Genomic DNA, 14,468 nt, shown 5'->3' with positions numbered 1-14,468 from the left:
TTTACATCTTATTGATCCAGCTTTGGTAATTCATATGTTTCTAGGAATCTGTCCGTTTCTTCTGTGTTATCAAACCTATGAGAGTAAAGGTTTTCAAAGTAAGTATTAATAATCTTCTGTGTTTCCACAGTATCTGTAGTGATTTTATTCTTTTCATTACTTATTGCATGAATTTGAGTTTTTTCTTTGCTTTTTAAAATAAAGTTGACTAGGGGCTTATTAATTTTATTCTTTCAAAGAACCAATCCTTTAATTCATTAATTCTTTGTATTGCTTTCTTATTCTCTATTGCATTAATTTATGCTCTGATCTTTATAATTTCCTCCCTTCTTTTGGATTTGGACTTGACTTTTTTTTGCTAGAAGTTTGAGGTGTAGTTTCAGGTTATTTATTTGTGTTCACTCTATTTTTCTGATATGGGAGTTCACCACAATAAATTTCCCTCTGAGGACTGCTTTCATTTCACCCCATAGGTTCCAGTAAGTTGTATTCATATTTTCATTTGCTTGTAGATATTGTTTAATTTCCTTTGTGACTCACTGATTGTTCAGGAGTGTATTATTTAATTTTCATGTGTTTATGAAGTTTTTGCAATTTCTTTTGTCATTAATTTCTAGTTTTATGGCACTATGATCAGATAATAAACATGGGATAATTTCTGTTCTTTTGCATTTACTTAAGTATGTTCTATGGGCTAGTATGTGATCTATTTTAGAGAATGTCCCATGTGCAGCTGAGAAAAATGTGTATTCTGATGATGAGTGGAACACTCTGTGTGGCACACTAAGGCTGAATGGTGTTTGGAGTACACCGAGCAGGCCTTCAGCTCATGCCACATGGCACAGCAAAGCTCCCTGGCTTCTTGGGAATCTCTGGGTTAGGCCCTACTAGGTTCTGTGCAACATACTAAGGATGCATGGCTAGGTGGATTTTGCTGTGTAGGCCTTCAGCTCATATGAAGCAGCTCCCAGCTACATGGTGGTCACTTTAAGGTGCCCAATAAGGACCTAAGTGATGACCCAAGGGTCCTGGAGTGTTTGGGGATGCTGGGTGGTCCCTACCATGTTCTGAGCAAAGTCCCACAGCTGCACAGCTGTGGAGGTCTTCAACTCACATGTGGTGGCTCGCAGCTACCTGGGGGTCACTGGGTGGAGCCTTGGGTAGAATACTCTGTACCTCTACTAAGTGTATTCATTCACAAGTTCGATTCAGTTTTGTTATTTCTTTACTGATTTTCTGTCTAGTTGATCTGTCTCTTTGCATCAATGGGGTGTTAAGTCTCCCATTATAACTGTGTTATTGCTTATTTAATTTTTCATTTCTATTAATATATGTTTTATATTGCTGGGTGCTCCTTTATTTGGTGCACTTATATTTAAGATTGCTATTTTTTCCTCTTGAGGTTTTCCTTTATCTGGTATGTAGTGACCTTCTTTATCTCTTTTGATCATTCTTGGTTTGAAATTCACATTACCTACAAACAGAATAACTACCCCTGATTTTTTTGGGGGGGGTCCTGTTGCATGAAGTATTGTTTTCCATTCTTTTATTTTCAGTGTATGACTTTCCTTTTGTGTTAGATAGGTTTCTTATACAGCATATGTTTGATATTATTTTTTGATCCATTCTGTCAGTGTTCCTTTTGGTAAAATGAGGCCATTCACATTAATGGTTATAACTGATATATATATATATATATATATATATATATATATATACCAATATATATAGATATATCAATATATATCTATTCATATTTATCTGTACACATCTACTAAGTGCATTTATTCACAAGTTTGATTCAGTTCTGTTATTTCTTTGCTGATTTTCCTTCTAGTTGATCTGTCTCTGTGTCAATGGAGTGCTAAGATCTCCCATTATAATTGTGTTATTGCTTATTTAATTTTTCATTTCTATTAATATTTGTTTTATATTGTTATTTCTATTAATTATTTCTATTAATATTTGTTATATATATATATATATATATATATATATATATATGTTTACTTTTGACATGTTATCTTTCTGCTGTTGATTCTTTACCTTTCCACTCTGTTTGCCTTGCTTAGTGGTTTTTTCCTATGTCTATCTAGAATGTCTTTCAATATTCTTCGCAGGATTGGTTTGGTGGTCATGAAGTTCTTCAGCTGTTATTTGTTGTAAAAGTGTCTTATTTCTCCATCAGTTTTGAAGGACAGTTTTGCAGGGTACATCAATCTGGGTTGGAAGTCATTTTCCTTTAGAATTTGAAATACTTCACTCTATGCTGTTCTTTGAGTTCATTGTTGCACTGAGAAGTCTGCTGTGATTCTGATGAGCTTTCCTTTATAGGTGATCTTTCTCTTTTCTGACAGCTTTTAATATTCTGTTCTTATGTTGAATTTCTGTGATGTTGATACCTATCTGTCTGGGTGTAGGTTTCTTTTGGTTATGGTTATGTTGGAGTTTAATATGCTTCACTTATCTGAATGTTAGCTTCTTTTCTCAAATTTAGGAAATTTTCAGCTATTATTTCTGTAAATAGTCTTTTGATATCATTTGTGTTGTCACTGTCTTTTTCATTTACACCTATCAATGTTATATTGTTTTTCTTTGCATCATTATGCAACTGTTGAATTGTTTTTTTCTGATTTTTTGTTATTTTTAAAAAGTCTTTCCTTTCCTGTTCACTAGCTGTAATCTTGTCTTTGAGGTCTGAAAATTTATCTTCACTTTCATTGAGGTGGTTTTGTCAGCTTTTTATGGAATTTTTGATTTCTTGGATATCTCTATGAAACTTTTTCATGTATCCTGTTTCTTTTTATATTGTTCATTCAAGATTTCTATCTTTTTGAAGCGCTCCTCAATTTTTTTTTTTCAAAATGTCTTCTTTAGATGTGTTCAGCATTTCTTTTATTGCGTTTATCATTTCTTTTCTCTGGGAGGTTATTTATGATCTGAGTTTCTTTACTGCTTCATAGAATTTTTCTTTACTTCAGTTGCTATCATTTCTGAAGTTTCAATTGTATGGCTTACATTTTACTGTCTGTCCATGTCTCCTAGGTCTGTTTGGGATGTGCTGGCAGTTTGAGATTGCATTTTGCTCTTTTGTTTTGTCATTTTCCTGTATTCCCCTGGAAAAGCTGAATACAAGGTCTCAGTTGTTTTCTTGGTTGAGGATATCTGTCTGTACTGAAAAAAGTTTCCTCAGTTGAGTGGAGGTCATTAATCCCTAGTGGCACTTGAAGTCTCCTCAAATGTGGGGAGTAACTGGGCGGGCATTCACTCTACATGGTACTGTGAAGTTCTCCAGCTGCTTGAGGTTGCTAGGTGGAACTTTACCATGTTCTGAGTGGCATACCAAGGCCGAATAGCTAGATGGAGTATCCTATGTGGGCCTTCAGCACGTGCCACATGGTACACAAAAACTCTGCAGCAGCTTGGGGTCACTGTGTGGGCCCTACCAGTTTCCAAGTGAGGTGCCAAGTTCCACAGATGGATGGGGTTTGTTGTGAGGACCTTTGGCTTATGCTACTGAGCACAGGCAGCTCCCTTGGCACTGGGGGTCACTGGGCGGGGCTCATCCAGGCCTACAGGGACCTTTCTGAGGGCCATTGGCTGATTGGAGATGCTGGGTGGGGCCCCACCAGGTTCTGAGTGAAGTGCCAACGTTTCATGGCTGGATGGAATTTGCTGCACTTCAGTACTATTCATATTTTTTTTTTTTAATCAATACTGGAGATCGAACTCACGACCACCTACTTGCAAGGCAGGTGCTTATGCCACTGAGCTAAATCCCCAGCCTCTTCAGTACTATTCTTAAGAGAACACATTTGTCAAAATTCTTCCTTATACTACATCTCTATTCTTATCAGATTACATTCTTTTTGGATATTTCTATTACTAAAAGAAGAAAAAAGCTGAGCATAGAAGAATGGTCATTGCTTGTAGTGAATGATAAATAGTCTTTGGACATTTTAAATCCAAATGTAAACAACTGTATTTTTAAAATCTTCAGTGGCTCAAATGCAGTGGTACCACAAGTTTGTGTTCCTGAGAGAAAGGACAGACATTGAACGATTTAGGTATCTAGTATATGGAAAAAATCCAACAATTGTTGCTAAAGAAGGCTCATATCTAACAGCCTGAAAAAGCAAAAAGTCGAATTTGACACTGAAAGTTGATAAAACTAAATTTTGTTAAGATTTAATGTTGACATATTTGGCTTATTCATGTGGTTTTGCTTTTTTATAACGATTTTTTTTTTTTTTTTTTTTTGTACCAGGGCTCAAACTTACGACTGCATGCTTGCAGGGCAGGTGCTTATGCCACTGAGCTAAATCTCCAGCCTTATTAATGTGGTTTTGCAATAAAATCTTACAGTATTTATTTCCAGAAATTTTTGAATAGTATAGATCAGAAAGGCAATTTATACACCATTGAATATAATGCTTCTTTCTTCCTGTTGGAGTTTTCCACACATGTATCCAAATATAATTTATAATTGCCTACACTTAAGGGAGGAAATTACAGTTGAACCCATAGATAAACTAAGTGACTTGCTTAAAATGTGTCTACATATGTTCATGGTTCAGAAAGTGACTCATTGGACTCAGATCCGAACCCTATCACTTATTACCTATGAGATCTTGAAAAGAATCACTGGACATTTTTTGATGCTTCAGATGGCTTATCTAAAAATATAGATAGCAGTAGCACTTAACTCAGAATTGTTCTGAGGTTTATATATCCTAGTTTGTGTAATGTATTTAGTAAAGTAGCAGATAAGTGTTTAATAAATATTATTTTAATTTTGTGTTTGCACAGAATTACCCATGTACCCTTAGTAACGTATAGTATTTTGTGTCACTTATCAAGATTTTTATTGCACAATTTGTTGTTTAGTCAGTCTTCTTCAATGGACATACATATCCAGGGTATCAGGGACCACATCTGTTTTAAGCATTAACATATCATGTGACAATTAGCAAATGTTAGAAGCTCAAGAATGTTTCTTGCTTTAAGTATTATGTTACTGTATTCACAACCCCCTAAAAGTGTTTGTTTAGTCAACTTTCTGTTGCTATGATCAAATATGTGAGGAAAACAATTTAAGTAGGTGGCAATTTCAGAGGTCCTCTGAACAATGGTTTTAGGCTTGTGATGAGGTAGAAACATCATGGTGATAAGGTGTGGTGAAGGAAAACTTCTCAAATCATGGCAGCCAAGAAGAAGACAGAGAAAAGAGATGAAAGCCTCGGAACAAAATTCACCCTTCCAGAACATTCCATGGGGACCTGCTTCCTCCATAAAGGCCCTCCCTCATGTTTCCATCATCTCCCAATTATGTCAGAAATTCATCAGTGGATTTGACCTTCATTGAGGATGGATATCTCATGACGTGCTCGCTTCCCCAAACTCCACTTTTGAACATTGCTGCTCTGGGGACCACAAGCCTTTGACATGTGAACCTTAGAGATCACTTCAGACTCAGGCAGACGAGTGCTATATAAAGGATTAGACATGGAAATACAAGTAAAGGGATTGGTGCCTTAACAATTCAAACAGTGAGTGAATTCAGTCTGCTAATTGTGTGTGTTTGTAGCTAGTGCTGTCAATTAAATCCATATAGGGCAGAAAAACTAATTATTAACCTTAAAAGTTTATTTTTCAAGGTAATTCTATAGCTTATTATATTGCTTGCCAATGAAACCTTAGGAAGAGGCTGGAAACTGGAGGACAAGGGTGATTTGAATCCTTCCTATATTCACTTTGCTTAACATGCATAACATTATAGACAGCAACATCAATAACAGACCAGGTAGCCAACATTATAAAGCAGGGTGTTGTTACAAAAACTACCTGAATTTTACTTTTTTGCCTTAACAAAATTAGGAGTTAGGCACAAAATGCTGCTGGTATTCTCACTTGGCAACAACTCTCAAGGACTTCAGAGGTGGCTTCCTGTTTTCTCTGGGTGTTTGGGCTTCAACTTGCCCATTGGTGATCCATGGAAGCATTTCTATGTGAGACCGCTGATTTGGGTCTAAGCTTATTTAATGAATAATGAATAATGAATTTAATGAATTCTGGATGTCTTTGTAGTAACCATATTCATCCATGTAACTAACACTTTCTTTTATTGCAACAGATTTTATTTCTGTTGCCTTTCTCTTCTCTCCTCACCTTGTTCACGTTTTACACAGTATTTGATGGTGAATGCCATCAGAAATTTAAAATTATAGTTCGTTTCTCTGGTTAAACATTGGGAAGGAAAAGCAATTATCAGAGTAAAATGATGCAATTAAAGATTCTTCTTGCAACTTGGTAAAGTCTCTAGTGTTTGAAGGGTGCTGGAAAAGATAAATATGTTTTCAAAGAGACTATCAATCTGCAATCATGAATGGAAAAACTTTGAACATGATTTAAATTTCAAACATACAGTTTGCAAACAAAATCAATCATTTTCTAGGCAGCAAGAGTTAGTTGACAATATACTATTCTTTTTTTGTTGTTCCTAAACTGAAAAATGTTTTCTTAGTGGTGAATAAATTTCCTGCACCATCAATAGATTTTTTTTTTGCAAAGGAAATATGCTAGAAAATAGATGAGCTTTAGAAGACACCATGCAAATGGTCTTTTGAAAAATTTTATAAATATAATCTCATATAAGCAGAATGTTCATTAGAGGCTAAATTATTAATTAGTTTAATCATAGATTTGCTACATGCTAGAAGTTTAAATTTCATAAATTGATGACTCAAATTGATAGATCATAAAAAGTAACTTTGGCCATATTATTGATTGCTTTGCTGAGTGAATTAGTCAGCTTTTCATTAGATACTCAATATAAATTACTTAAAAGAGGAAAGGCTGCTTTCAGGGATTTGAACCACAGCAAGTTGGGTCCAAGGCATAAATATAACAGTGCAAATGTGCAGTGGGACAAAGTTAGATCATTGTGCCTGGGGAGCATAACCAGGGAACTCTGCAAAGAGGAAGCAGTCAGGGACAAGATGTGGTACCCAAGATCATGCTTCCATGATCCAACCTGATACCCCCAGGAGTGTGCTTTACTAATTGTCTTTCTTTGTTTTTCATTTTGGTATTTTTGACTTTTATTACTACATGTTTGCAGTACTTAATGATTACACTCACTGCAGGGAATTGTTACCTACAGACCATCTGCATGGTGTCTTTTAAAGCTCCATCTATTTTCTAGCATATTTACTTTGCAAAAAAATATATCGATGGTTCAGGAAATTTATTCACCACTAAGAAAACATTTTCCGGTTTAGAAAGAACAATTGTTACCCTTTTCAACTTCCATTTCCCCCCTTACTACACTCCTTTTTTATTTTTCCAGCATCACATTCACATGTTTACAAGACCTTAAAAAGTTGATTATCATAAATTCAATCATAGATTGAAAGCCAGATAAATAAGCTACAGAACGTATAAAACATATCAGACAATTGTAATAAATTAGGGTACACTTTTAGATACATTGTCCATGCTGGATTACAATACCTCTTTTTCTTTCTCTTGTTTTTCTGTCTTATTTCATACTTTACATATACAGGAGTTTTTCATGTAAGAGAAATCATGCAATATTTAACCTTGTGTGTCTGAGCTGTGTTGCTTAACATTGTGGCCTCAAGGTGCACCCATTGTCCTACAAATGACTCGTTTATACTTCATTATAGCAGAATAATACACCACATTTTAAAAATCCATTCATCTGTCAATATTCAGATAAAGTTTCCATAATTTAGCTATTATGAATTGAGATGCTGTAAACATAGGGATCCATACATCACTGGGGTATGAGGCCTTTAACTCTTCTGGGAAGAAAGCTAGAAGGGGGATAGCTAAGTCAGATGGAATTTCTACTTTCAGCTTTTTGGGGAACTGTCATACTGATTTCCATAGTGGCTGTGTCAGTTTACAGTACCACCAAAGATGGAGAAGGGTTTCTTCCTCTTCACTGCCTTGCCAACTGTCGTTGTTGGTTGATTTCTTCATGGTAGCCATGCTTTCTAGAGTGAGATGGAATCTCAGTGTTGTTGTACTTTGGTTTTCTTGAATGTTCAGTGATGCTGAAATTGTTTTCATGTATTTATTGGTTGTTTTACTTCTTTATCCAAGAAGTGTCTATTTATTTTGGATGCCAGTTTTTAATTGGGCCTTTAAATTAGAGGAATACAGATTTTTGAGTTCTATGTTCTATACATTAGTCCTTTGTCTGAAGAATGGCTGGTAAATATTTTTTCTTGTCTGTAGTTGTCTTTTAACTGTTAGTGTTTGCCTTTGCTATGCAGAAGCCTTTTAATTTGATATAATACTATTTGCTGATTCTTGGTATTATTTCTTGTGAAACTGGGGTTTTACCTTAGGAAGTCTTTGCCTCTATCTACATCTTCAAGAGTTTTATCTATTTTGTCTCCCAGTGAATTATGTTTCTGTTTCAATGTTTAGATCTTCGATCCACCTTGATTTTAGCTTGGCACATGATGAGAGATATCGGTCCAACTTCAACCTTCAGCATCTCTGGGTAGCTTCCAAGCCAACCATATTGACACTTAATGATCACAATGACTTAACATGAATGCCTTATGCATCTTTAATTCTACTCTGGTTCAATATGTGCCTTGTTTATCTATGATTAGGTAACTATTCATGTTCACACATGAACACATATTTATATGCTCACACGGACTGTGTACACCATCATTTCTTCAGAAATAATTATGTAGTGATTTTATTATTATACCCATAAGAGACAGGCATGAAGTGGTGGAGGTGTCTTTAACAATGTAACCCAGGAATGTAGTACTTTTCTATTTAAAAATTTGAAAGGATATGAGATGAGGAATGGATTATCATACTCTGCACTTCTGATTCAGGCAGAAAAACGAGGAAGAGACATGAATCACATTAAAAAGACATCAAAGAAGAAAACTTTTGTATTGAGAATATCTTAAAATACTGGAATGAGTTACTTAATGTTGTGGAGTTTCTAAGATTATGAAAGATATTATTATTATAGAAAGATTAAATGTTGTTTTGTTGCAAACCTGGATATAGACTAGTTTTAGTGATATATTTAAAAATGATTATACTCAAAGACTTCTTTCTAGTCTAACAAAATTCCTTTTGGAGTTCATACTAAACTATGCTGTCATTTCATGATACTGCACATACCTCTCTCTAATTTCATCAAGAATACTCATAAGTCCATGCCAACGAAAATATTATGCATCAAGGTTGCATCAGGATGCAACAGAAGTAAAAATAAAAGAAAAATGAATAAATTAAACACCACTATGAATTACTTTTGTTATATCATTTGGTGAAGCCCTATACTATATTAGTCATTTATGAGTTTCTGAAGTTTTTTTGTTAAATTAGCTTATGAAGGAAAATGAAAGACCTCTTATAACTCCTTATTTAAAACACGTTACATCACCTTAGACATAAAAAGCATAAACTTTTACCTGTATTAGCTGAAAAAAAGAGAAAATGGGCCATTGGTATTCAAAGCTCTTCCTTTGATTTTTATCAAAGCCCTCATCAGTGTACCTTTCTTTAAATATTTAATTATTTCAATGAAATCTCAATAACTTTGCATTCAACTATTTTATAGTTGTAAAAGTATTGCATTAAAAGGAGACTATGACTCCTTTTTAAAGATACTTTTCACAAGATTACTTAATTTTACTGATTATTGGTGAGCAATAATTGGATTCTCCTATCACTTGGGGAACTACATTCATATGTTGTTACAAAGTTATTAATATTTTTCTAAACATCGCTATATTTATTCATATAGGTTGAGATATCAAGAACAATTATAAAGGGAATAATAAAATTAGCCTTTATATTACTTGCTGTAGAAATAAGCATGGTTAACATTTTGTTCACATGATTTTAGGAGCAGATACTTTTCGTAACCAGTTTAAGATGTGACATTGCCTTTCGCCTTCTCTGGAAACATTTTGTTGTCCTAAACTGAAACTTCACTCATGAAACAGTAAGTCTCCAAATATCACCTTTCTGCATCCTCTGGTAACTGCCTTTCTATTTTCTGACTTCTGTGTCAGACTGTTTTAGTAATTTTAAATAAATTAAATCATAAGCAGCAGCAACAACAAACGGCCCCACACAAATGTGTCATCTCATGGTTCTGCAATCAGAAGTCCAATGCTGGTCTCATTGGGCTGAAATTGGGGTCAGCAAGACTGTATACCTTCTGGAGTTTCTGGAGGAGACTGTTTCTTGCAGGCAGAATTCAGTTCTTTGCATTTGTAGGACTGAGACTGACTTGCAGGTGATATCAGTGGAGGTTTGCTCCAGGATTCTACCTGACTCCATGTTCCTTGGCTCGGTTCTTTTCCTTTATCACTAAAGTTCCTTGAAGATTGCCTCTGTCTTACGTTTATATCTCTTTTACTTCTTTTTCCATTGCATCTACCTGGCTTTTCTGTTACTGTTGTACTATTAAGGATCCATGTTATTACTTGGGGGGTCATTTGGATACTAGAATTAAATTTTCTGTATTAAGTTCTGCAATTTTAATTTTATCACTAACGATCCATTTGCCATGTTACCTAACATTTTTGCAGGACCCAAGGATTAGGACACGGACCTGTCTGGAGGTTGTTATTTTGCCTACCTATTATGTAGCTTCAAATTAGCAATTACTTGCTCGAATAAACCTTATCAGGTATGATACTGCTACTGAGCAAAGTTCTGCAAGGTATTTTACTTTCAAATTGTGTAAATGATTACACAGGGCTATGATAATTTCATTTGTTTGAACTTATTTTTTCCTTATGTTGGGAAGACTAATCACCTTTGAAAAAGGTGAGTTAATAATAAAGTTTACTGGAGGGATCTGAGACAGAAGGATTAAGATGTGCTATGTACATGTATCATTCCCCCAAACTAATTTAATCATGTGTTCTGGAAACACGTACTCATAACAATTTGAAAAAAAATGCACTTCTGCATTGTGATCCCATTACTTATAATAGAAAAATGATTTTTAAAGTGATTTATCTTGAAGAATATGAACTTTAAAACTCATGAACTCCATTTGGTATCTTTGGAAATTCCAGTTTGAAAAGAGTAGTTCGGCTTTAAAAATAAGTCTATAATATAAATGAGTGCCTTTTTCAGTGTTGTAAGTGTAGGCATCAGTATATTATGAATATTACTGCTATGAGACTAATCCATGAACCTTTAGCCCTTGGTAACAGATGGGCCTTTCAGGATTTCCAGATGTTATAAAAAAAAACTTAGTATTGCTGATACCTGAAGCAGCAAATCCTGAAGGGATGGAATCTACCTTGATGGTTGAGCTCTCAGGTGGTCCGAAGTTGAATGAAGTTTTAGAGTTGTCCTAACTGTTGGTCAGTTGGCAGAACAGCTGGTACCACAATATTTGCTTACGACCCTGACATTTCCTACTGACAACATTTGGTGATTTAGACACCTTTTTGAACATTTCAAATAATATACTTTCCAGTCTAAAGCATCCTCTCCCTAGAACTCACACAATAAATCCATTGCAATTGGTTTATTTTACTCACTCCTAATCATAATATCTTAATATAACTCCAAGCAATGAAACTGAACTGTGATGTGGTTATTTCAGTGGCAAGTTATTAATAGGGTCAGGAACTAACCTGAGCCCAGAGCAGTCTCAAAACAACAAAGAACCAGAAACAAAACAAAATAAAACAAACAAAAACCAACCAAAACAAATCCAACAACAGTAGCAACAACAACATAAGGCTCATGGAGAGATAAGTCTCGCAGAGTAGCAGATATTTGGATTTGAGCATCTGCCTGAATGTGCCTCTTGTTTTCCTTCCTGCTTTAGGCTTTTTACTCTTTGTATTTCACTCTTGTTATTGCTGTTTTATAGTTTCATGCTCTCTAGGAAATTGGTCAGAATGTATAATCATTATGGAGCATTTTGTACTCTTTAATGTATCAGAGGTATACTTAAATATCTATGTAAAGCAAATAGATTGAACTCAGTAGGGCTGAAGGAAAAACACAGGGAAACTAGCTCACAATAAATGAAACTCTCAGAGCTCTACTCACAAACGTCCGCAGCACAGTGGATCAGAAATTATGAAACTGAGCCCACAAACTTGGTGTTGTATAAATGAAGTGCATGACTCAGTGAGGGTAAGAAAAGGAGAGGGTGGAGGTGGGGTAAGGGAGAGGTAGCCAAGAGCCAGAAGAAATCTTCTCAAGCTGATCCAACAGCTCAGAGTTAGAGAGTTTCTCCACACTGAAATTAGTAACTCTGAATGGAGTGGAGGAACATTGACTTAATTCATAATTTCAGTAACACAGGAAGTCGTTATTTAAATTTTCCTTTAGGGTCAAGTATTCCGAGGTTGACTTGAAACTATAAAGCATTTTAAACCCCTCTTGCAGGCTTAAAGTGCTCTCTATCTATATGTTTTATGTCATATATACATGACCACACAGATACAATTTTTTATATAATTCCATTCCCAAATGACATAGAAGAGGCAATGATTCTTACACTCAATGGCCACCAAAGAGCACCAAGATGAATGTTTAAGTCCAGACACTGACACATTACCTTAAATTTTCAAAGCATGGCTTGCAGTTTTAGCTCCCTGACTCCAATTCCCTGTAATGGAAATCAGGTGGCAAAACCTTAATGCAAACTCCTTGGAAATATAGAAGACAGCATAATGATGTTTTTGGTTTTGCAATGGAAACATTTATATGGGACATAGGTTCAACTGTCCATGAAATGATACACTAGTCTCCAGAGTTCACAATGTAATTTGGAGGATATTTTCTTCTCTATGTGCATGCAATTGTGAAGATAATTGCCACCCTGAAAGTTAAGAATGCTGGGTGTCTCTTCATAACACACAAATACATTCCAAGCTGTCTCTGAGCCAGATATCCCCTTTGTATACAAAGGTATACCCAGAGAAAAGTCCAGGGAACTAGCTTACATCTTTGCTTTTCATATGCAGTTTTTCTGGAGAACATCTGATCTCTTGTTGACAAGCTTGGTTGTTTATTGTAAAAAATCAGTTCAATTTTTGGGCTGGACAGTATCATTGAGTTAGTATGATAAATTGAGAAACAGTTCTCTTGTTTCTCAAATTTACAAATTCAAATTTATTTGCAATCCATAGATCTTTTAAACCTGAAAACTAAACCAGAATACAAAAAGTTGATTTTAGATATACTGGGGTTTTACCAAGTTCATTGTCAATCTCAAGCCAGACTTTCATTATATTCAGGAAGTAAAATCACTATATTAATGTTTGGAAACTATTTTTAGAAATTAAAATTAAATGAGTTTAAAGGAAACAGCTTCATTTTTCAATGATTGTAAGGCAGGATTTCATTATTTATTAAAATTAAAAACCCTGATAATGTAAAATATTTTTATCTAGTTACCATGAGAAATCCACCACAACTTAATGGTCCTGCCAAAATAAGTACTTAAGAACACACACCTAGACAATCATTTCATATTTTAAAGTATCACTATTTTTTTGAACTTGACTAAAGACTCTTCAAAGGATAAAAAAGAAGCATAAGACAGATTTCTCTTTCCCCACAGCATCTGACATGGAGTGAAGTTCATTATCAGAGCTCAATAAGAGCTTATCATATATTGATGGATTGCCAGCATTCTACTTTGTGATTCCTTTTAATATTTCAGGTGCTGAAAGGTCATTATCATAATCATCATAAACCTCATTTATCTGTTCATGACACCATTCTGGGTGGTAGATAAAGTTGAGCAGTGACAACTCAAAACTCTTCAAATAACTGAGTGGACAATTGGGAAGATGGCATATCAGGTGGGAATTTGGAGAGATTCACCTAGACATAATTAAATCTGTTGAATTTGCATACATCTCACTAATTCTTCTCCAAAATAATTTGAAATAATACTTTCCGAAAGCAGTAAAGTAAATAATATCTGAGGAAGATACCTTGACAAACAGAAGAAATCCCTAGAATGATGAGACAGTGTATTTCTCTATAGCCCTGGAGGAGACAGAAACTCTACTTCAGTGTTGTCTGCAGCTGAAGACACCAGATTTGAAGGCACAAAGGGAACACCCCATGCTGAGCTTCCCTGATGCACTGTTCAGCAGCATCTCTGGTCTCAAGCTGAGTGATTCCAGCAGGACTGCACTTTCCTCTTCCTTCTATTGTGATGGCACAAAAGTACCCTGGCACCGCTGCCTTTCCACTGCTCTCCCTTACCTGCCTCAACCCTACCCTGTCTCACACCACTCTGGCTGCCATAACAAAATAAGTTAGCCTGGACCATGGATAAACAATAGAAGTTCATCATTCATAGCTCTGGCATGTCCAGGATCAAGGTGCCATCAGATTTGGTGCACAGAAGACCCATTCCTTATAGAAGCTGATTTCTGTGTCCTCACACAAATGAGGGA

General features: G+C 35.3%; 1 long non-coding RNA gene across 1 annotated transcript in view; it reads right to left on the bottom strand.

Annotated features, from left to right (window-relative positions):
* The window catches only part of LOC134476246 (uncharacterized), a 45,441-nt gene extending 31,271 nt beyond the window's left edge, over positions 1 to 14,170 (bottom strand). The window contains exon 1 of the long non-coding RNA XR_010047825.1: positions 13,998 to 14,170. This is a non-coding gene — a long non-coding RNA (uncharacterized LOC134476246). The remainder of the gene's footprint in view (positions 1 to 13,997) is intronic.
* Positions 14,171 to 14,468: the final 298 nt, after the last annotated feature.

This window comes from Cavia porcellus, unplaced genomic scaffold, assembly GCF_034190915.1.
Source record: "Cavia porcellus strain 051 isolate PalLab524CR breed Dunkin Hartley unplaced genomic scaffold, mCavPor4.1 scaffold_6, whole genome shotgun sequence".
Taxonomy (NCBI): domain Eukaryota; kingdom Metazoa; phylum Chordata; class Mammalia; order Rodentia; family Caviidae; genus Cavia; species Cavia porcellus.
The sequence above is the reverse complement of the archived record's forward strand: the minus strand, read 5'-3'. Positions and strand labels throughout refer to the sequence as shown.